Source organism: Crocodylus porosus, unplaced genomic scaffold, assembly GCF_001723895.1.
Source record: "Crocodylus porosus isolate Cpor-Errol unplaced genomic scaffold, CroPor_comp1, whole genome shotgun sequence".
Lineage (NCBI taxonomy): Eukaryota > Metazoa > Chordata > Crocodylia > Crocodylidae > Crocodylus > Crocodylus porosus.
The window spans coordinates 112,576,084-112,597,541 of record NW_017728947.1 but is presented as its reverse complement, the minus strand read 5'-3'; the positions used below and the strand labels follow the sequence as shown (position 1 = coordinate 112,597,541).

At 51.0% G+C, this 21,458-nt stretch overlaps 1 protein-coding gene across 2 annotated transcripts in view; it reads right to left on the bottom strand.

Annotated features, from left to right (window-relative positions):
* Positions 1 to 21,458, bottom strand: part of GNG2 (G protein subunit gamma 2) — an 83,838-nt gene extending 62,380 nt beyond the window's left edge. For both annotated transcript variants that reach the window (XM_019550967.1, XM_019550969.1), the window contains exons 1-3: positions 21,394 to 21,458; positions 20,174 to 20,312; positions 3,163 to 3,255 (exon numbers count right to left, since the gene is read on the bottom strand). The gene's annotated coding sequence lies outside the window, so the exon portion shown is untranslated. The remainder of the gene's footprint in view (positions 1 to 3,162; positions 3,256 to 20,173; positions 20,313 to 21,393) is intronic.

The window sequence follows — 21,458 nt, the reverse complement described above, 5'->3', positions numbered from 1 at the left end:
GTGGGCACCACCTGCCTGGTTTGGAGTGCTTTTGGCCTTCTCACCTCTCAGCTCGTCTCCACTGCAGAGTTAACTTTAATTTCAACTCCTGATCTGGCCCTGGTCATACCCAAAATCCCTTCGCTCAAGAGCAGCGGTGCTTTTAACTCAAGTCAGCCAGTCCAGGAGGCAGCTCATGTTGAGCCAGCCCAGCCTGTCTGCTGCTCACACATCTGCTTCCAAGTGCGGACAAAGGCTAGTGTCACCTGAGCCCAACCCGGCTTCCACCCCTGTCCTCATGCTCTCCCCACGAGCCCAGAAGGGACAGATTCCTCCACCCACAAGTCACTTGGAAAGCATCTGGAGAATGGCCTGGCTTTCTGCAACACTAAGAGTTATGGGACAAGCTCCCAGCTTGCATAGAGCTCCATGCAGCACTTGCGCAGACCACCACCTCGAGTGTTATTATGCCGCACGGCTGCTTTGATCCAAGCTAGGCTAATGCAAGAGGTATATCACTGCCTTCCCTATTCAGTGAAGAGGTACCTGCATGTCCCAGACTCCCCTCTTCAGAAGCAATCTTACTGCCACTTTCTCCCTAAAGTGGGTACTTCCACAAAGAGCCTCTGATGCCAGACAGACAATCACGGACCCTGCTGCAATCTCCGTCTGTCCTGTTCACAAGTTATGCCACGATCAGGAAAGACTCTCCCAGGAGAGCTGCACACAGCAGACACCACTTTTTGTACCTCGCTCCTAGGTGACAAGGGAGTGAGTAGCAGACAGTCTGCATTTACTAAATAGCTACCTGGGATGGACATGGACAGGCAACACTTAAATCAGTATAACTTCTATGTGTGGAGTTTTATCTCTGATCCCTTTCAGGGTAATTCTCCACAGGATTGGGCACAGGTATCCCAGGGTAGGGCTCTGCATGGCCTACGCATTCCTTTTCGACAGTGCTATTATGCCGATTGCATCAGTTTAAACATGCCATCTGTCTGGGCTTTGGAAGCCAGGTTGCATCTGATCAGTGGAAGCTCAAATGAATACTCTGGGAAATAAAGCCTTAAACTGAAAGCTAAAGTTGTAAGAGATGAGAGGAGTTCTGGGCAACTGAGCACCTAATGAATGGCCTTGTGTTTCTTAATGCTCCTGGCCTGAGTGTTTCTGTAGGGCTGCCGTCATTAGGGTACCCCACAATTCTGTCTGCACTTCAGCTTCCCCGAGACTGGCCTTTTTGTGTTGAGCAGAGCTCATTAAAGGGAAAGTTGAATTTATATTTGCACGTGGAAATACCGTCTGCCAGTGATTTCTCCCCAAGCTGTTGGTAAAGGAGGTTTCCAAATCTTGCAGCACCCTGCTGAGTCAAACAGCTCCCTGAGGCCGCAAATAAGAGGCATCGGCTTAAAGCATAAAGAATACCTTTGACTTAGAAATCTGCATTTGCTCCTGTATCTTGAGAGCCGCGGAGAGAATGCTGTACCGGCATTTGCTCAGGGAGATGATTTGCTCTGGAAAGTTAAGAAATGCTTTCTCCCCTGCCAGCAAGCAAGCAAGTCTTGCCACCCTCCCAGCGCCTGCTTATTTCCCTCGCTGTCTCTAGCCACCCTGCTCCTTCCTCCACCCCCTCCTCTCTGAGACATAGTATTTCTTATTCCAAAAAGTTGTCAGGCCAAGTATGATTTGCAGTGGAGCCGTTGTGAGCAATGCCCAGAATTTCAATCAAAAGGCAAGCATTCACTGTGTCAGCAGCCTGCTGGCTCCGGCTGTACTGCGCCCCTGCCAGCTTTTCAAAGACACAGCAGCTGTGTCAAGCTAGGAGAGAAGCTGCGGCTCTTTGGGTTCAAATGTTATTCTGCAAGCTCACACGGGAATCAATGTATGATCCTCTGGGCCCTATTCAGTCAAGCTCCTCTTCTTTTCAAAGAGATTGGATGTTGGTGGCTGGCCACTGGCTTGGAAACGTCTGTCCTGAGGCAGGCTTGAGGAAGGGGCGGCTGGCTTCCAGCACAGAGATCCCCAAAGGCAAATATATCTGCATCTCAATTCTTATAAAATCATGAAAATGAGGGTTGGAAGAGACCTCAGGAGTTGATCTAGCCTAACGCCCTGCTCAAAGCAGGACCAGCCCCAACTAGGTCATCCCAGCCAAGGCTTTGCCTAGCCGGGTCTTAACAACTTCCAAGGACGGAGATTGCACCACCTCTCTGGGTGACCCGTTCCAGTGCTTCACCACCCTCCTAGTGACAGAGTTTTTCCTAATATCCAACCTACACTTCCCTTGTTGCAGCTTGAGACCATTGCTCCTTATTCTGTCATCTGCCAGAGGAGGAACTGATTCCACTCAATTAATGGAAAAAAATGGTGCTCACTCTTTCTCTCTTCTCTCAACACAACAGGGATGCCTCTCCTTCCTTTCCTTTCCAGCATGTGTTGCTCAGTAGTGAATATATATTAGTGATCATTAGGCTCCAGAGTCAACACCCCACTCACAGCCAGGGGGCAATCACATCTATGAAGGCTATTCTTTCAGGCTACCTGGATTCCCAGGCAGATATTACTACAGATTTACACCCAGTACACTATCTTTGCTATGATCAAACTTAGAATTTATACCAGGAAAATAATGGAGGCATAGAGGGTAGGGAAGGTACAGGAACACCCACAATCTAGCTCTAGCCAAAACTGGGCACTTTGGGTTTGTAGATAAAGAGGCTATTTAATGATTAAGTTCACACAGAGACTGCCTGGCAGTATCTACATGTTTCCCCCCAATACTAGAAGCTGAAAGCATGGCTCTTACAGCCTTTGCTGCTTGAAAATCTGTTCTCTGCCAAAAAAATCAAATGCATTTCAGCATCACTTTCCCCTTTCCTTATCTCAGACACTGTCAGGTACAGGAAGAAACATCTAGACCCCTGAGCAATTACATCCATGCTGGACACCTCACACCAACCTCTGGCTGGGTCATTCAACAAGAACAAGCTCAAAAACATAACACCCAAAATCCTGGTGCTAGTAAAACACACCCGACTGACTGCACTGGCAAAGCTCATTCCTAGAGATGCAGATTTTAATGCCACAAAGGACTACTGTAATCACTTCAGCTGACCTCCTTCATAATATAGGCTGTAGGATGTCACCAAGGTGCTAATGCATTGGCCTGTGCCTTTTAGTTACCTGGAATCGATCTCTGTGAAAGCTACCTGGTTCTTGATCCGAGCGATGGAGATTCCTTGATTCAAGTGACCTGGTCCTAGGTAAGCTGTTGATCTGTTAAAAAAAAAAAAAAGCACCTTATTTCTAGTTCAAACAGGCCAACATAAGCTTCCAACCATTCCTCCTCTGTACAGCACAGGTGGGGACAGCAGACTTCCCCATGCTATTCTGAATAGGATTTGTATGGGCTTCAGGGCAATGGAGAAGCACAAAAAATATACAAGGCAATGGGGATTTCTGGGTGGAAGGCAGCCCCCGTGTTTGACCTACAAGGCCAAATCACCTCCAGGCATCAGTGTGGGACTCTTGGCACAAAATACCAAACTGAACCGATTCAACAGAGAGAGCAGTGAATAATGTCCATTGTCACAAACAAGAGATGGGTGCCCATGTCCATTGCAGCTGGAGGAGTGTCAGAAAGTCTTAACCCCCATGCCTCCATGGTCCTGACCCTTTCTGAGATACCCATGAACACGTCATGTGCAAGATGCAGGGCTCTCACGAAGCTGCCAGCTCGGCTCACGCCAACCACTGAAACGGCATTTCAGAGCCATGCGTGCCCCTCCTGGCCTGGTTCTTATATTCTGCACATCACCAGGAGTATTCGGCGCCTTCTGGGGTTATGAATAAATAACTAAGCCTTGTGACTACTGATGTGGGCTGCAAGAAGCTGGTAATCTCCAATCTCTCCTCCCTATCATCTTGCCTGAGTGATAATATGAGGTAGTCCAGACCTGGAGTACTAATAGCTCCTGAGATTCATTAGGCATGAAGAGGTGTCCCTATGATGTTTCGTGAGATGACAGCACGGGTCCCCCTTTCCATTCTTCACCCCAGTGTGTCCCATCCAGCATGAGGCAGAACTCCCTTTCACCACACCTGTGCCTTGTTTCTCAGGGGCCATCCCCACCTCACTCCTTCCCTAGTACAACCTGCTGCTGTGCCTCCCAAGCTTGCAGCACTTCGCCTGCATCCTGCCTGGGCAGGAATGATGCTGGACACAACTGCACCTGTTCTGCCAATGCCCAGAGCTGCTCATGCCTATTCAGAAGTGGGAAGTGGGCCAAGAAGCTAACGCGAGGCAGCCCAGCTGGTGGGTCCTGCATCCCTCCATGGCAGCAAGGAAGTGGGAACAAGGGGAAGAGACACTTTGGGGCAGAAAGCCACCCCCTGAAGCTGACCGTGATGTCTCAGGCAGCATCCATTATTGGCTGGATCAGACCTTTGCAGCTTGGATCTGACACTTCATGGACCAGATCTGGCTGGCACACTGTAGGGTTGCTGACCCCAAAGCTATCCACGACCCAAGAGCAACCCATGACAAGTGACAGTGCTGGATGCTCACTGCCGAAGTTGCAAATAAAGACCTTTTTTCCCAACTATCTAGTTGGTCTAATAAAAGACATCACCTCTACCACACTGATTACTTCAGAAGTGAGGAAGACAATGCAATCCAGATCCTCTCCGACTCCCTCCGGAGAAAGCTCGGGTGCAATGTCTGGGGCAGATTGGGCTTTTCAGAGAGGTTTAATGTTTTGCTTGCTGCGGGGTTGAAACTTGGGGCAAAAAAGCAACAGGTTTTTCCTCCATCTGTTAAATCATGGTGTGTTTTGGTGCTAGCGTGGTCAGATGGAGCGTTGAGGAGTGAGTTGGGAAACTTAAGATCTTGCTCTTTTCTTATCTATTCTCCCCTCCTAAAGCTCCTCTAGAAATCATAGAAATACATATGCTCGTTCCAAAGGTGCCAACACATCTAGTTCATGTGCAACAATCGGGGAGGGATGGGGAAGAGAGAGACGTCTCCCAGCAGCTGGTTTTGAGTGCTAAACCTCTCCCCCGCCCCACACACGCGGTAGAGCTGGCAACACTTTCAAAGCTTTGAATATTGCATTTTGAAGTTGGGGGGGAAGTTTCAAAGCCATTTATACACTGCCCCCTCTCTTCTCTCTCAGCAGTCGAACCACACTGCTCCATTCCTCTTTCCTCTCCCATGACGGAAAAAAGCTCTCGTTAGTTTTGATGTGCAAGGTCTGTGCCTTGCTAAGGAAGACCCAGGTCCATGCTCGTTTGTACTGCAAGAGCACCCAGGTGAGGCTGCACGCTCCACACATGTCCGGAGCAAATGATTCAAGGCCCTACCCCTCGATGACATGTTTGGGGTCTATTTTATTTGGCTCTGGCTGCCTCAGGGCTCTACTTTCAAGGGCTAGAAACATCCCTCTTTCTTTTTTTTGAAGCAAAGTTCTCCTCCTCCCTCCCTCCCTTCCAAAGCTGATTTTGCAAGAGACTTAGCAGGGTCTCTGTGCACAGGCAAAGATGGGGAGCACTGCTGAACCCTCCACCATATTACAGCGGCAACAGGGGTGGGAGAAAACAAGCCCTCGCAGTCCCCAGTTATAAGCACCTCTCCTCTTTCTCATGGCCCTCCTTATTATCCCATGTTTTGGGCAGCACAGTGAAACGTATACCACCACCAGAAGCGCAGGCTTACACAGAGATGCACGACAGAGCCCAAAGGGCTGTCTGAGAATCAGCCCAGGGAGAAGAGTCAGTCGTATCCCTGCCTCCCTCTTGGCAGCTCAGACAGAGAAAAATTGGTGTGTTGCCTAGCTACATCTGTGCAGGCAGGCTCAGGAGAAGAGATCTCATCTCTGACCAGACTTGGGGAGTGTTGAAGTGCCCGACTCCCCTCATCGAGGGGCCATACGGGTTTGCAGAGGCTCACGACTGCTCTTGAGCCCAGCCTGGAGATGGTGCCTGCATAGGCACCTGGTCACGGGATCCCTGGGGAACGTGTTATGGGTGTTCCTGTCTAAGCCCCTATCTAGTGATGCCGCTGGAGGTTGTAGCCAAACTGGCCTTGACCTTCACTGCTCTTGAGCTAGCAGCGATAGGGGCTTCAGCATGGGCTGCACAGGCCCGTGGGGGAGCTGGGATAGACCAGCCTGCTCATGGGCAGATCTAGGATTTTGAAAAGGGGGACGCACATGGAGAGGGGCATCGTCACGTATAACATACCACACATTTTTATCTGGGTAGAACAAACTTAGAAGCTTTACTAAGATGCCAGGGGCCTGGGGCTGTACTTTAAGACTAATGCAGGAACAAATATCACTTGACTGGAATAAGTTAAAAACCATCCACAAGGCTAGGAGATAGGCCTATTTGAATGCCAAGGCCGGGGGCCTAGCCCACCAAGCGTATCGTGGCTGCTACTAGTGGGCAGTGGTAGTATCCTCAGCTAACAACTGATTACGGGGGACAAATAACGGAAAAGCAGGGCATGCTCGTGAAGGTCATAGGGCCAAAACAGGCTGGGAAATAGCAGCTTCAATGCCAGGAGCAATGGGCAGTCAGCAGAATGGCAGAAGTAAGGCTAGCTTAATTAGTGGACCAGCAAGGCCATTAAAAAGGAGAGGGGGTGGTGAACACCCACGGAAAGAATCTGGTAGATGATAATGAGCTATGAAGTCAAGTGACTCCTTCACTGCTGCCTGAATAGAAATGCTGCTGCCACTGCCAAGCAGCTACTTTTAACCTTTGAGTGGAGCAAGAACCCAAGTGGGGGTGCATGTGTGCCAGTGAACACCCCTGAACCTGCTGCAGACACTGCTCATCCCACACAGACCACCTCTCCTCTACACCAAAGCTGGGCAAGGTCCTGCCCCACTCACTCCTAGGGAGTCCAGAGGCCGGCTTTCTGCAGGGGTCTGTGGCGAAGACCGTGGCAGTACGAGACAGCTGTGTAATGGCTAGCAGCTGGCTCGGCAGGTGGTCACTAGAAGAGGATGCTCACCCTGCTCTCAGCGGGGTGCAGGGCCCTGTCCCATGTGGCTCCAAGCTCAGTGGGGTTGAAAGACTGCAACATGCATTGATACCCAACGCGTGAGAAAAATTCCAGGGGAAGTCCCGAGACTTGAGGCATTTAAGCCACTTTGCTCTAAAGCGTGGAAAGCTGTGTCAGGCCCCTTCAGCAAGTCTTCTCACATCAGTACTTTCCCTTTTTCTCTCCACTTGGCTCCTGAGGGCTATGAGAAACAAGTCCTTCCCCCCACTCAGGGTCCCTCCAGCTCCTCATCCCAGTGCCTTTATCCAGCAGCCCCAGGTCTTCCACTTCCCCTGCCTCTTCACCACAGTTGTCTTCCCATAGCGCCTTTCCCCTCTCCACCATCTTCCTCCTACCCCACTGGTTCTCAGCCTCCACCTGAGCTCAATGTCTCCAGTGTCTGCTAGCTCCTGTTTCTTCTGTGTGTAGCCTCCTTGCCCCTCCAACCTCTCTCCCCCTGCCGGACTCCCATCCCACTTTCCCCCCACCCCTGATCACCACCTTGGCATGCTCTGAGCATGCCTGTGTCCCTTCAGCCATGTAGAGCACTGGTTTTCAACCTCTTTTCATTTGTGGACCCCTAAAACAAACCTCTCCCCCGCCCCACGCACACGGTAGAGCTGGCAACACTTTCAAAGATTTGAATATTGCATTTTGAAGTTTGGGGGGGAAGTTTCAAAGCCATTTATACGCTGCCCCCTCTCTTCTCTCTCTTTGAAAAGGGGGGGAGCACACATGGAGAGGGGCATCATCACGTATAACATACCACACATTTTTATCCTGGTAAAACAAACTTAGAAGCTTTACTAAGAAGCTTTTTTCCGTCACGGACCCCTTTGAACTACAAGTGTGGGTATTCACATACTTTTGATTGATCGCAGACCCCTTAGAGATACTTTGCAGACCCTTAGGGCCTGTGGACCACAGGTTGAAAACCACTGATGCTGACAGTACAGAGGCACCGGCACTGCCATGGCCTGTGTGTTTGTACAGCGCCTGGTACTTTTCATACTAGGTTTGTGCTAAAATGGGTGATGCATTCAAACCAAGAGCCTTGGGTGTTATATTTCTAACAGGTTCCCTGCAGATAAGAAAGCAGGCTCTCAAAAACCAAAGTTCATCGGTCATTTATAACATGGTAGCTAAAGCTACACACAGTGGAAGTACCCACACAGCATAGCCCTTCGGCTCCTGGCTTTTGGAAAAGCCTCCCCCTTGGGGAAATGTAGCTAACCCCCGATTAATAAAAACTCAGTTAATAAAGTTTGCATGTGGTTTGTTACCTGCTAGACCACACAAGACAAGAGCTCTAGTCCCGTGGAGCTGCATGCCCAATTGTCCAGGAGCAGAGGCTGAAATCTTTCCCTTTTTGAAGCCATGGGTGTTTTGGGCTACATCAGAGGTGTTTCACCATCTCTCTGGTGCAGATCACTTCGAGCAGGAACCAAGATGCTTTGGAGCTGCTTAACCTGCAGCCCTGAAGCGCAACAAGAGCCCAGCACTCTTTGGCAACCTGGCATTTCTCTCCACTTGCACCCCCAGGAAGGATCAGGGGCTGCTCAGGGGACAGTATGGGATCCCTCACATGGATGGACATATGGACAGGCAGCACAAACAGCTCCCTCATTATGCTGACATTGTTACATGCACTGGGTCAGTTTGCTGCTTTCTTAACCTGACAGCACATGGCCATCCTATCCTCCCCGTTACAAGCACGGCTCTGAAGACAGAGTTAGATTGTTAAGAGCATCTGTGGATACAGAAAAAGGACACTTGCAGTGCTCAGCTGCTATTTCAGCTCTGGGTCTTACATACGCAGTGACTATTCAATTTGATTTTATTCTCTGCTGAAAGATTCTTTTCTAAGCAAGGATACAACTTGGGACCCAGGGGAAAACCATTTAAAAGACAAATGCTGGCCCCAGCTCAGGAAAGCAGCAGATCACAGGCTTGCATGCCAGGGTAAGCGAAGCCTCAGTATCTCTATGCAGAGAAGCACTTAAGCACGTACTTTATGTGAAGCTTATATTTAAGACCCACAGAAGTTCATGGGGCTTTGGCAGGTGCTCTAGTACTTTCCTGCAGGGGCTTGTACTGGAGTCTTGTACCAAATGACAAGAAGTGGGGTTGGAAGGCTTCTCCATAAATCACCTAATCCAACCCCCTGCCTGAGGCAGGATTATCCCTCTCCAAACCATCCTATACAAGTCCACTGTTCAATCTATTAGCAAGACTGCGCAGCACAAGACCTAACCCCCGAACCTGCCACAGGTAAAGCAGGGAGACGCGGCAGCCAACATCCTGCCCATGTAGAGGCCACATCCCCTGCGTGCCACAATCAAGCCCTCCATCCTCCCTGACGTGCTACTCCAGGTGCCTTCTCCTGCCTCATCAGCTTTCTGTTCCCTGCCCTGGGCTCCCCACCTGATCTGCTGCTCTACTTTCTGCTCCAGGATCCTCTGATCTCCTGCTCTTTCTGCTCCCTCCTGCAGGATCCCTGCCCGAGCTGGTGCTCTGCTTTCTGCTCCCCGCCTGATCTGCTGCTCTGCCTCTGCTCCCTGATTGATCTGCCACTTTTGCTTTCTGGTCCCTGCATGATCTACTGCTCTGCTTTCTGCTCCCCTTCCCTGATCTGCTGCTTTGCTTTCTGCTGTTCACTGCAGGCTTCCTGCCTGATTTACCACTCTGCCTTCAGCTCCCTGTCTGATCCACTGTCCCTCTGCTCCCTGCCTGCTCTGTCACTCTGCTTTCTGCTCCCTGCCTGCTCTGCCACATGCTGTGCACAGAGGCCACCTGTGCCACCCCTGCTTTACAATTCCTTAACTTGGATCAGAAAAAGGATCTGAATGAGTCACTTGCTAAAAGCGCCAAACAAAACACGGCATCAGGCCTCCAAGAGCGAGACTGACAACCTAAAAATCCCACTTCTCGCCTGGCATTGTGATGACAACCAAAAAAATTAACAAAAACAAGCAACTTTTTTTTCTCAGATTTTTTCCCCCCCCTCTCCATGTTGAGCTTTTGGCAGCGCCATGAGTTGAGAATTTCCCTGTCCCCCCGCAGAAATTGTTCAGCTCCCTCAGTTTGGGTCAAATGAACATTATACAAATAGGAAAACAGGACTGCAAAAGCCACAGCCGCTCACTGGGGGGACTTGGGGTAAGCAAAGTCTTAGATTCTCTTTCTAGCCCGTCTCTTTGAGACCGGCTGCATTGCCAGCAAAGGAATCAAAATGGTTTTCATGTCTGTCTGGTGGTGCCCAGCCCCCCAGAGACCCTATAACTCATCATAAAGCAGTGACAAGCACTCATGTTCCTGCATAGTCTGGGAGACTTATAAAGACGGGTCCACAATTTCCAGGCCCAAAGGCACGGCAAGTTGCAAAGTCTCATATGCCATCCTGCCTGCGTCATGCTGGACCGAGTGGGACCGTTTCATGTCTGCGGTCCTGCAGTCTGCTTCTCCGTCTCTTGAGGCTACTCAGAGTGAAAAGCAGGTGGGTGCAGGTTGCTTCCAACTTCTGAGCAAAAGCCACAGTGACTCACAAGTACTTGTCCTAAAATCTCAGCCTCTCTGACTGGGGGATTTAGGTGCCTCCTTCCCATCACCGCTGACATCTGCCAAAAAGACCCGTGGGGAAAGCCCTTATGAGAAGTGGTCACCCAGGGCTGAGAGAACCATATCAAAAAGTTCATGCCACACGCCCACGCCCCTGCCCTTCGCTCAGTGCAAGACCAGAGGGAGGTGAGGCCTCTTGCTACCACCCCGGACATATGATCTTGAACCCTGTGCCAGGCCTGTGCTGGAGACTAGCTTTTAATGACTCTGCTCCGCTGCCCTCTGGCTTCAACCTGCCACCGGGGATTTAGAGAACTCCTTCCCATGAATACTGATCTCTGCCAACACAGACCCAGGGGAAAGGCCCTTGCGAGACGGTCGCCCAGATCTCCTGAACAGCTGTGAGAACTGCACCAAAATCCAGGATCTGCACCCATGGCAGGAAACATGGGTTTCTGCGTAGCTGTGGACTGCAAAGCGTCATCCTTCCACAGATGCTCGGGCATCCTAGTCTATCCTGACAGTTTGCTCACATCCTCCTGATGTCTCCAGTGCTAGGCTGCTCCTCCAGAGCCTTGCTGGGGCCAACACACTCTCCCACCCTGAAAAACTGCTGAGAGTAACTTTCACAACCTGAGATACAGTTGATTTGGTGCCTGACACCAGCAGGGGTAATCCCTTGATAAATGTTTCGCCCCAAGATACCCAGTCAACCAGAGGAGCTTATCGAACAAGTGTGAGAAGCTGGTATGATAGAGAGGTCACCCAGCAGCTTCCACATCCTCCAGCCTGCTGCCCCCCACTCGCATCACCGGGGAGGTTGAATACACTTGGCTCCAAATATACCATTTAAAGCATGCACCTAAATCAGGGAGGGTGACTCAGGAAACTAGTTTGCTGCAACTTCAGCCAGGGTGACAAAGAGCTTCAAAATCAGCCTTCCCTTAGTCCTGGTTTTAGCTTCAGTTTCTCCATTTAATCCCAGAATATTCTCTTAATTACTGGTGGACTGGAAGCCCAGTCAGATTCAAAACGCCCTGATCTGGTTTTCGGTGTCACAAGTATGATTCGAGTCAGAGCAGAGAGGACATGTTGTCAAATCTCCATCCTTGGAGGTTTTTAAGGCCCGGCTAGACAAAGCCTTGGTGGGATGATCTAGTTGGGGCTGGTCCTGCTTGGAGCAGAGGGTTGGACTAGATGTGACCTCCTGAGCTCCCTTCCAGCCCTTGTTTTCTAATATTTTATGATTCTATAACATGCCATTAAAAGACCTCTTTGCTCACCAGTTATCAAGGAACTAAATCCTTGCTGTAGGTTATTATTATGTTCTTTTTACTGCCGTAGCACCAAAGGCTGGGTTATCTGGAAACTGCAAAAGCATAAGCAAGAGGCAGCTTGCCACTTGAACACAGGCTTCCTAGATCCTAAGGTGAGAAGGGCCCGCATGGCTATCTTGTCCACCCTCCTCCATGTCACAGGCCCTCACCCAGCAAAGCCTGGATCATGCCAATAGCTTCAGAGTGAGCTACAGCCTGCCCTTAAATCCAGAGTGGGTATCTTTGTAAAAGGACATGCAAGTAACAGGGAATCCACCACTTCCCTAGGGAAGGGTCCATGGTTTAATTTTCCATGTGGCTTAATAAAATTAAGAAACAACCTACAGTTTCTATTCCAAACTCAACGAGCTTTGGTTTCCAACCATGGGCTCCCACTCCGCCTCCTATTGCTAGTTAAGCAATTGATCTGCTTCTAGAAATCATGGAGGTACTCGCAAACTGGGATGGAGCCACCTCCTCCCCTCCTCCTGGGCAGACTAAGCAGAGACGCACAACAGGGGAAGGAACTGATCAGGTGAGAAGTACGGATGGGGACACATTAATTTTGTTTGGGAAGCAGCAGTGTCACTGCATCTGGGAACTGGGGACTGCGAAGGGGCTGTGAGCAAATGCTTTGCTAGTTTGTTAATTTGGTCCAATTCCATTTCCTCCGGGGGACTGAATTTTCCAGGGTTCAAGCTGTGAAACCCACGGGCCCTGCTACACGTTCCAGTAGAAGCTGGATAGAAACCAGCTCTGGAGTCGTTACATATTTTCAAGCACTAACTGTAGCTGGTTGGCTCTTTTTATAGTCATTTTTATTACGTGTTAATGACTTTGCATGCGTGGCTGGTCTACATTTATTGCAGGATTCACCAGTTAATTGTGTGATAATAACTTTGCACTTATGGCCAGTCTTATTTTGCATGTGCGGCCAGTCTAAATGTACCGCGCGATCAAGCAGTCAATTGTATAATATATGTAACATGCAGCACTGGCCCATGAGACAGAACTTCCTGCCGTTTGCAGACTAGCAAATCTCCAAGTATATTTTAATACTTCAAACTTGCTGCAGATGAGTGACTTAGACATAAAGGGCAGAAGTGTCTGAGAATTGGACTGCAGCACCCGCTGCTTTCCACTGCTTGGTTAAGAGCAGGCCAGGCCAGGGAGCCCTCCATACTGGAAAAGGGCAAAAACTGCAATTAGCTAAGGTTGTTTAAAGCTTTATCAGTCAGTCTTTGCCCTTGCAATCCAAACCCAGGAGCCCTTTGTAACTGGCTCCTGATTCCTTCAAACCCTCAACGCTTTGAAGATTCATTTCAGTGGTTCTACTTCATGTCAACCCATCTATTAATTACAGGGCAGATCAAAGCCTGACAGTCAATGGAAATGTTCCTAATGACTTCAGTGGTGGGTTGGATTGGACACAACATGACCTTGGGCCAAACCCTTGTCACAGTACTCGTCTGCAGGAGTTCACAGGATCATAGGAAAGCAGGGCTGAAAGGGACCTCACAAGGTCATTTAGTCCAGTCCAGTCCAGCCTTGCTCTCCTGCATGCATTTGGAGATTGCATTCCCCATCAGACACTTCCCCTCCAGAGAGATGAACATCGAGCCACTAATGCAAAGGTGAAGGGTGAGGTTTTCTGTGCTCAAGTCAGGAGATTCAGCCTCGATTCCCTCAGCAACCATCATCTATGCCCTTGGATCAGGCTGGCATTGGCATTAATGTAGATGATGTTTCTATAAAGCCAGGCACGGCGGTGATACAGTGCCAAGCTAAGGTTGGCGTGGGAACCCGCCACTGCATTTCCTGCCACTCCGTGCACTTCAGTCCCAACCACAATGCTGCATTAATGTACCTTTCCCTTCGCATTTAATATTACATTACTGTGTCTTAAATAAAAGCATATTTTTCGCTGGCTGAGCATGCACCCCTTTAGCAGGCTAACGTCAAGAGCTGTTGGAGAGGCTGAATCCCAAAGTACTTGCTTAAGAAGCAGCAGTTACACCGTGGACTCCTCCCAGCCCATTAGGCTCGGGTGGACAGCTCCTGTTGCTGAGAAGCCCAGTGCTACGGGGTTCCCTCTGGCATACAAATTGGGCTTGTAGGGATAGCAATTGTGCATGGATCCAAGCAAATCTGGATCTTTATCAGAGGCCACATTTCAAATCTTCGAAGTCCCATGGGACGGCTTGGATAGGGATGATCCTGCTTCAGGACCTCCAGAGGTCCCATCCTGCCCTACCCATCTCGGATTCTAGGAAGTGTTTTGTCCAAGTGGGCTTGGAATACCTCTACCCAGACCCAGCCTCAGCCTTTCACAGGCCTGGACTTTGCCATTCGCTGGACAGGAATTAGACCCTAGGAAGGAGGAACAGCAGAGCTAGAAGAGAGGAAAGAGTCCCAGCAAGAAGAAACCAAGCCACGCCTACGTGCCTGGGTCCACCTCCACTTCTCTGGTAGGGCCTGGCTTTGTCCGATGGCCTGCAAATTCGGCTGAGAACTGAGCGTAGGCACTGAAATGCTGGCTTCAGGCTGTGCTACACACAAAGCCATTGAAAGGATAACGTGGCCCCCACTCTAGTGGCAATGCCATCCATGCCCGGGGATAACGGTGGCACTGATATACTCGGCAGAAGGGGCAAACCCGTCCTGGGGAAAGGCTCCAGTTCAAGTGCCGCTGTGGCACCCGGGCCAGGGTATGCATTCAGAGCTACCTCTCAGTGCAGGATTCCCCTGACACCCAGGAGAGCTCTCCACGGACAGTGAGGGAGTCTCTCCATATGAACTGAGAGCTCAGTCACTGTCATCGAGAATGAGTCATTTGTGCCAGCTAAGCTGAAGGGTATGGGGAGTTCCCACTCTCGGAGATCTGCTTCAAGGCTGACTTCAGGCTCAGGCAGACAGCGCTGCCCTGACAAACACTCAGAGGAGGAGCTGTCTCCCAAGCCTAATGACTAAACATACATTAAGCCCCTTCAAGCTGAGATGGCGCAGAATCCAACACCCTTGCAAGCCACCTACAAGCGTGCAATAGGTTGGGCCTGGCCAAAGACCAAATGGACAACTACTCCAGTGCAGCTGGCTCCATTGCACATTACAGCCCTCCTTTGTCTGCTCCCACCACCTCAGGCAGAAGCCAACTTAGGAAACCCACCATCGCTCCAAGGGCAAGAATGCATCTGTTTTGGGAGAGGTAAAAATTCCAGTTGCCACCCAACCCGAGCAGAAAGGAGTATGGAGGAAGCAGGGGAGCAGCTTGTGGAAAGCAGGATAAAAAAAGGTATAGTAGGTTGCCCAGAGCCAGGGGCCTGAAGAACAAGCCAGGTGGATGCATGTGTCATGAAGTGCAGCAAACCCCAAGGACCCAGCGCGAAGGCAGCAGAAGTGAAAACAAGCACAGGCTGTGGCAGGAGAGCAGCATCCGAGGCATCGCATCAGCACATTGCTTGGGCTCTGGACAGAGCTCCGTGAACGGGACTGAAAACCATCCTCAGGGAGGGCCGGGGTTAGTAAGCAGAAGGATCGGGAGGAAACCCCATGGCGAGTTTGTGGTGGGTGGGTACGGGCCATGTCTCCCTCCGGCCTCGCTGACCTTCCACCGCTGTTTCCCACGGATGCTGGTCAAATTCCCCATGTGTTTGCAGTTCCCAGCCTCAGGGCTTTGACCTTCCCTGCCCCCAGAGGGGTGGGGGAAGGCACAGATGGCCCATAAGCAACATAAGACCTGTGCTGCTGCAGAACAGGGGAGGACTGTCCCCCAGCACAGCACACGGGCAGCACTGCCTAGCTTCCTTCTGCAGAAGACGACCCCCAATTCCCCTATGCATCCCCAGGCCTGACCATGAACTCCCTAGGGAACCTACCCCCTCCTGAGAGCATCTGGGTTTTTTTTTGCAAAACTTGGGCCAGCAGTTGCTAGGGCCCGAAGCTCGGAGGCCACGGCGTTTATTTGCTAATTGTAGAGTCTAAAGTAAAAATGACATCTGCTACGGTCCAGCCTTGGAGCCTTTGTAAAGGCAAAATTCTCTGCAGGCCTCCACGAGGCATTGGCCGTGGGTTGCAAGTCCAGACTCGGGCCCCTGAGCTCTTGTGGGTGTCTCTGAGGCCACGGAGCAAGTCCCTCCTGGCATGGGCTCTCAAGAGGATTAAACGTTTTGTGCAGGATTTTCACGTTTGCTCAAGAACATGAGAAGCCAGCCAGCTTGCCAGGCCTAATTACTATGGTAACTACAGGCACTGAGGCTTGGTTTTCTTCTGAAGTGACTCAGGCTTTTAAAAGCAGAAGTGATGCCTCTCCCGCACACGGTTTTTAGACTGAAAGATTGAAGAAAACTCACGTGCTTTGCAGGGACGCTGTTAACTAAGGACTATCCTCATATGCTCCGAAACAGAGCTGCCGTGATCTTTAGACTCATAATCTGTTAGACCTTCCTCTTGTTATGTACAGGGGGGTGGGGAGCGGGTGGGAATTAAACAACCTTCATGCTTTTTCCACAGCTCCAAGACTAATCTATGTAAATCCCAGCTCTAAACAATTTACAATGTCAAATTAATTGGATTATAGTGATAACCTATCAGCTTCCATTATGAAAAAGCTTGTGTTTTCATGGCCTGCCTTATAGGTGCAACTCAAACTGTTAGGAGAAAGAGCACAGGGTTTGCGAGCAGTGTGTATGGAGGTGGGGGGTCTGGCTTGGTGGGGTAGATCCTCCATATAACCAAGCTCAGCTGCGGAAAGCGAGGAACCAGAGGGGATAGCCCACAGACCCTCTTCTTGGCATCTCTTGAATATATTTTAACAACCTTTAAAGCAGCAGGATTTTGGCTGCCGTGCTTCCCTTGCTTTACCTGCAGCAGGTTTGGTGTTATGTCTTGCGTGGTGTCAGGCTTGACCGTGCAGTTCTAATAAGAGGTTGGACAATAGGTTTGTATAGGATGGATTGGATAGGGATGATTCTGCCTCAGGCAGGGGGTTGGTCTAGATAAGAGGTTCACAAACCGTGGTACACGTACCTCCGGGGGGTACATGAGAGAAATTGTGTAATGGCCGATTTAATTTTCATAATAATCACTGGCATTTAAGGGGTTAAAATATAAAAGGCATGCTTGTAGGGGTACGCAGGCAATTGGTAAATCTGGAAATGGGTATGCAATAAGAAAAAGTTTGGGAACCTCTGGTCTGGACGACTGCTGGAAGGGTCTACTTCTCTATGACTCCTCATCCTGCAACAAACGGCCCCGGGGTCAGGCAAACTTTACAAGGAAGCATTTGAATGTGTGGACTTCCCATTAATGGAGGATGAAGAAGAGCAGAGCCTCCACCCCTGCTCAGGCTGGGCCCAGCTCTCCATGGCTCTTTCTAGCTTTGTTCACTGGGGACAGCTCTGTTCATCCTCCTGCAGGCAACACTATGCTTCCATCTTTCCTCCAGGCCAGAATTGCATCTACGAAATGCTGCCCTCCACTAACCACATATCCTAGGCCTCTCAGCAGCTGTCCTTTACTGGAGCGGGTTTTATTGGCAAACTAGGAGGAAAAAGGGTGAATCATTCACCTCAATGTGTGCTGTGAATGGTGCTATGGAGCTTAAGTTACTGAGCATCCGTTTTGTTACACAGACAGGGCTGAAATAAAACACTCCTTTCTTCTCCTGCAGCACAGTGCTTGCGAAGCCAGGCTGAACTGGAGTCCTGGCTGAATGGTAACAGCCACCCTCTGCACTACACCTCTCAGATCTTGGAGATGGGCCTGTTCTTGGCTTATCCTTCTAGGCAAACAACAAGCAAAGAAAAGCACACATAAGAGAAAGCCAGTGGTCTGGCTAAAAGCCAGACAGATAAGGTGCCCAGCTGTGGTTGAGTGCTCAGCGCTGCAGAGGTGGAGGTGAGCAAAAGCCTCTACTGCTTGTGTCTCGGGTGGATTAGAGCAGCCTGGAGACTGCTCTAATTTGCACCCATGACCAAGAACCCAATGCAGCTGTTCCAGCAGCTGGAGACTACCAGAAAGCTTGGTCGCATTGCCTATGTTAGCAGCTTGGCAAGAAGAGTGGCAAGGCTCTCCTGCACTCCTATACTCAGAGAGGGTCTTGCAGCAGGGAGGGGAATTTCAGGCTGTTTTTTTCTGGAGCCATGCGCAGAGACCAGACCAGCTGTGGGTCACTTTAGTGAGCGGGCAGCAAAGTCACAACCTGATTTATTAGTCCAGAGATATTCAGCTCGTACCAATTCATCACTCAAGCACCCTGGCACAGCTCTGGAGCGCACACATGGCAGTATTTAGGATCAAAGCTGAGACTCTCCTTTGCAGTGAAATGCAGGAGGGAAACATTTTGTCTGAGAAATGCAGGGAAGCCAGGTCGAAGAAGTCAGAAACCCTAGACGGGGGCCTCTCCGAAGTCAGCTCAAGTCAGAGCCCTGCCCGAATCAAACGGCCTATCCAGTTACCCTCGTCGAGGCAAACCAGCTCTCATCATAGAAGCGCATGGAGGGACATGCTCAAGCAGCACCCACCCTTTTCTGACCCCCCCAGCCCAGATGACCAGGACACTCAAAGGCTGGCCGAGGGCACCTTTCATCACAAGTGCGGAGCAGAACTTGAACTCAGGGCCCTAAAGCCACAGGCAAGGCCCTGAAGTCACATTTTGCCAGCGCAGCCACACATAAGTGAATCCTACCCAGTTTCCTTGAATGCCAGGACCAGTCGGGAGACGGCTCTAAGCACTACCCCATGTGGGTGCTGCCTTGTCTGCAGAGAGCAACACCTATCTGCCTTCCCCCAGCAGCTTCCCATGACTGTACCCTCCTCTGTCCTACCGCAAGCAAGGGAGGAAGGCTCGGAGACTCCCCACACCTAAACGCAGCACGAATCCAGAAGAGCAACACCCGTTAATGCCAGGCCCCCGGGGGAGCAGGCTTCTCCGGCGCACTCTGCATCTGGAGACCAAGGCTCAATATGTTTGTAACAAATTGCTGGCTCTGGTGAGAGCTGAGACGAAGAGCCTTGTCAGTGGGATTCCCGAGAGACGCCCGCGATGTCTAGAACTGGTGCCACACCTGATCTCCAATCTTTTCGGATTAATCGCATGCTGCAGGCAGCCAAAAAGCAAGGCCCTTTGTTAAGGTCTGGTGTTTCAGGGCTTACGTTCCCAGCCTGTTCAATGCTCTTTCTCAGACAGCAATGTGTGCAACGTGGTCCAGCGTTACCCGAGGGCTCGCTGCAACCTCGTGCCACCCAGGCAGGGGCTGTGCCCCAGCCCTCCTCAGACAAAACCATGAGGGATCACAAATTAGGAAACCTAACACCCCTGGCTTTTATCCCCCCACCCCGTGGACAACCATACCCTGGTGTCTACAGCTGTCTCAGCAAGGAACTGACGGGCTGGAAAAGCACGATGGCACGGCACACAGCTCAGAGAGCAGCAACCGCAAACAAGGAGCTTCATTTCCACCTCCGGCACCCCCCAGCGCTGCTTAGCAGCCTTAAAAAGCCATTAGCAGGAAAGCAAACGGATCATGCTGCAGCCCATTCACACCCCAGATCCAGCTCAGCCTCCCTGTCTCACCAGCCCTATGCCTGACCCGTGCTCTCCAGCTGCCGACTCCACCTATCTTCCAACTGCTTCATTTTTGCCTCCCAATGCCCATCCATCCTGAAATCCTAAACGCCCCCCACAAAACTCAGTGCTCCCGGCCTGCCCCGTCTTCCCTCACCCCTCGGCCTAAAGCACAGCAGCAAACACCTTGGTGCCAGAGTCCAAATATTAAAGCACCGACAGGCTACGAGCGTCACATGCCCCCATCCCCCGTTCGGTAAATACTCTTATATTCCAGGCTCCTTTCCTATCGATTCCTAGCCCAGCTCCTAAATCCTGTAGGAAACAGTTGAAGTGAGAGCTGAATACTGTATATAAATCTAAAAAAAAAGGGGGAGAGAGAGAAGTCTGTTTTCTGGAAGTGGGGGGGAAGCGAAATCAATACTGTTGTGCTCCTTCTTAATTAGGGGAAGAGAAGAGGGAGTGACCTATGAAGACGGTCGTCAGGAGGCTGCTAGAGAATTGATCAGCAGGCTAGCAGGACTCATTTATATCGAGGGTCGTGGGGAACAAAGGGGCTGGGGAAAGGATGGTACCAACCGCAGCCCGGTGCCGAATGCAGTAATGCCATAATCAAAAGATTTGTGGTGTATTAGAAAAGACCCATTATAATCCCCTGAATAAGTGCCCAGCAGTGCACACAGGGCCTCATTCTCAGCCCTGACTTACCCGACACGTCGACCCCGGCTCTCTGAGGCTCTTTCACCGCGTTAGAGACAGGCTTTCGCACAGAGCCGTCCCGGCGTGCCACACCTACTCGGGAGATGCAGGCACTTTCAAAACCGCCAGGGCTTTCGGCTAGTGCTTCCTATGGAATAATTAATCGAGTCATATTTCAGTTCAGCCACCGGCCATATGGCAGAAAAGAGGATTAAAAATCGCAGCCTCAAAATGCATTTGGTGAAATCCAGTTTATAAGCACAAATAAATACATAAATCAGGGCGGCGGAGGAGACAGCAGGCTGCCGGCAAAAAGGGAAAGGTTGCCATCTCGGGACGCGGCTAACCTTCCTCTTCTGCAGCATGGAAAGACAGGCTCAGCTCAGGTCTAAGCGGCTGGTTCACTTCGAAGAGGGGTGTTTGCCAGGCAGAATAAAGCTGCTTCTTTGTCATCTTTGCAAGGGCAGCTGAAAGCCAGGAGCTGGCCAGAAGAGGAGAGTCCAACGCCAACCCCCAAATAACATATTGCACTGATAAACTGAATTTTAAATGACTTTGGTGGACTAGACCCAGCAAGGACCAGGCAGCAGGCATCCTGTCCAGCCTGCCGAGGCTCCGTCCCTCCCAAACTTGATTAGGCTCTAACTTTATTAGCAACGAGCTTGCGGCTCTTGTTGAAAACCCAAACCTGTCCCCAAGCCTCCCGCGACCGAGGGACACGCCACCCCGCTCCTTCAGCCTCCCCGCAGCCCGTCTGCCCCCGCACCCGGGTTTTGCCCCCCGCACGTTCGTCACCCGGGACCACGGCAAAGGCGCCTTTGCTCTGGTGACTTTTCTGTGTCGCTTCCTGCCACCGCACGGAAACACAAAAGACCTCGGAAAGTATTTTGAAAAAAAACAATCGCTTGCACAAAGGGCGGCGCGGGGGTAGTGGATCTTTGGGAGAAAAGGGGGGCTAGGCACGAAGTGTTGGGGGGGGTGGAAATACTTGAGCTTTGGGAGAGGGGCTGTGTTTTGGAAAGGGAAGCACTGGCGTGGGGTTGGGGGGCGAGTGCTTGCCTTTGCTTGGCAGGACCAGGCGAGGAGGGGCAGCGGGGAAAGAAGAGCTGCATCCACAGCCCTCGGCGGGGCGGGGCGGGGCTGAGTCGCGCCGGGAGCGGAGCGGACAGACGTGCAGCGCGCTCGGAGCCCTTACACACGCACACGCACACGCACACGCACACCCTTACCTGGAGTGGCGACAGCCCGGCCCGACCCGCTCCCACCCGCTTTGTGCGCTGCCGCCGGGGGCAGG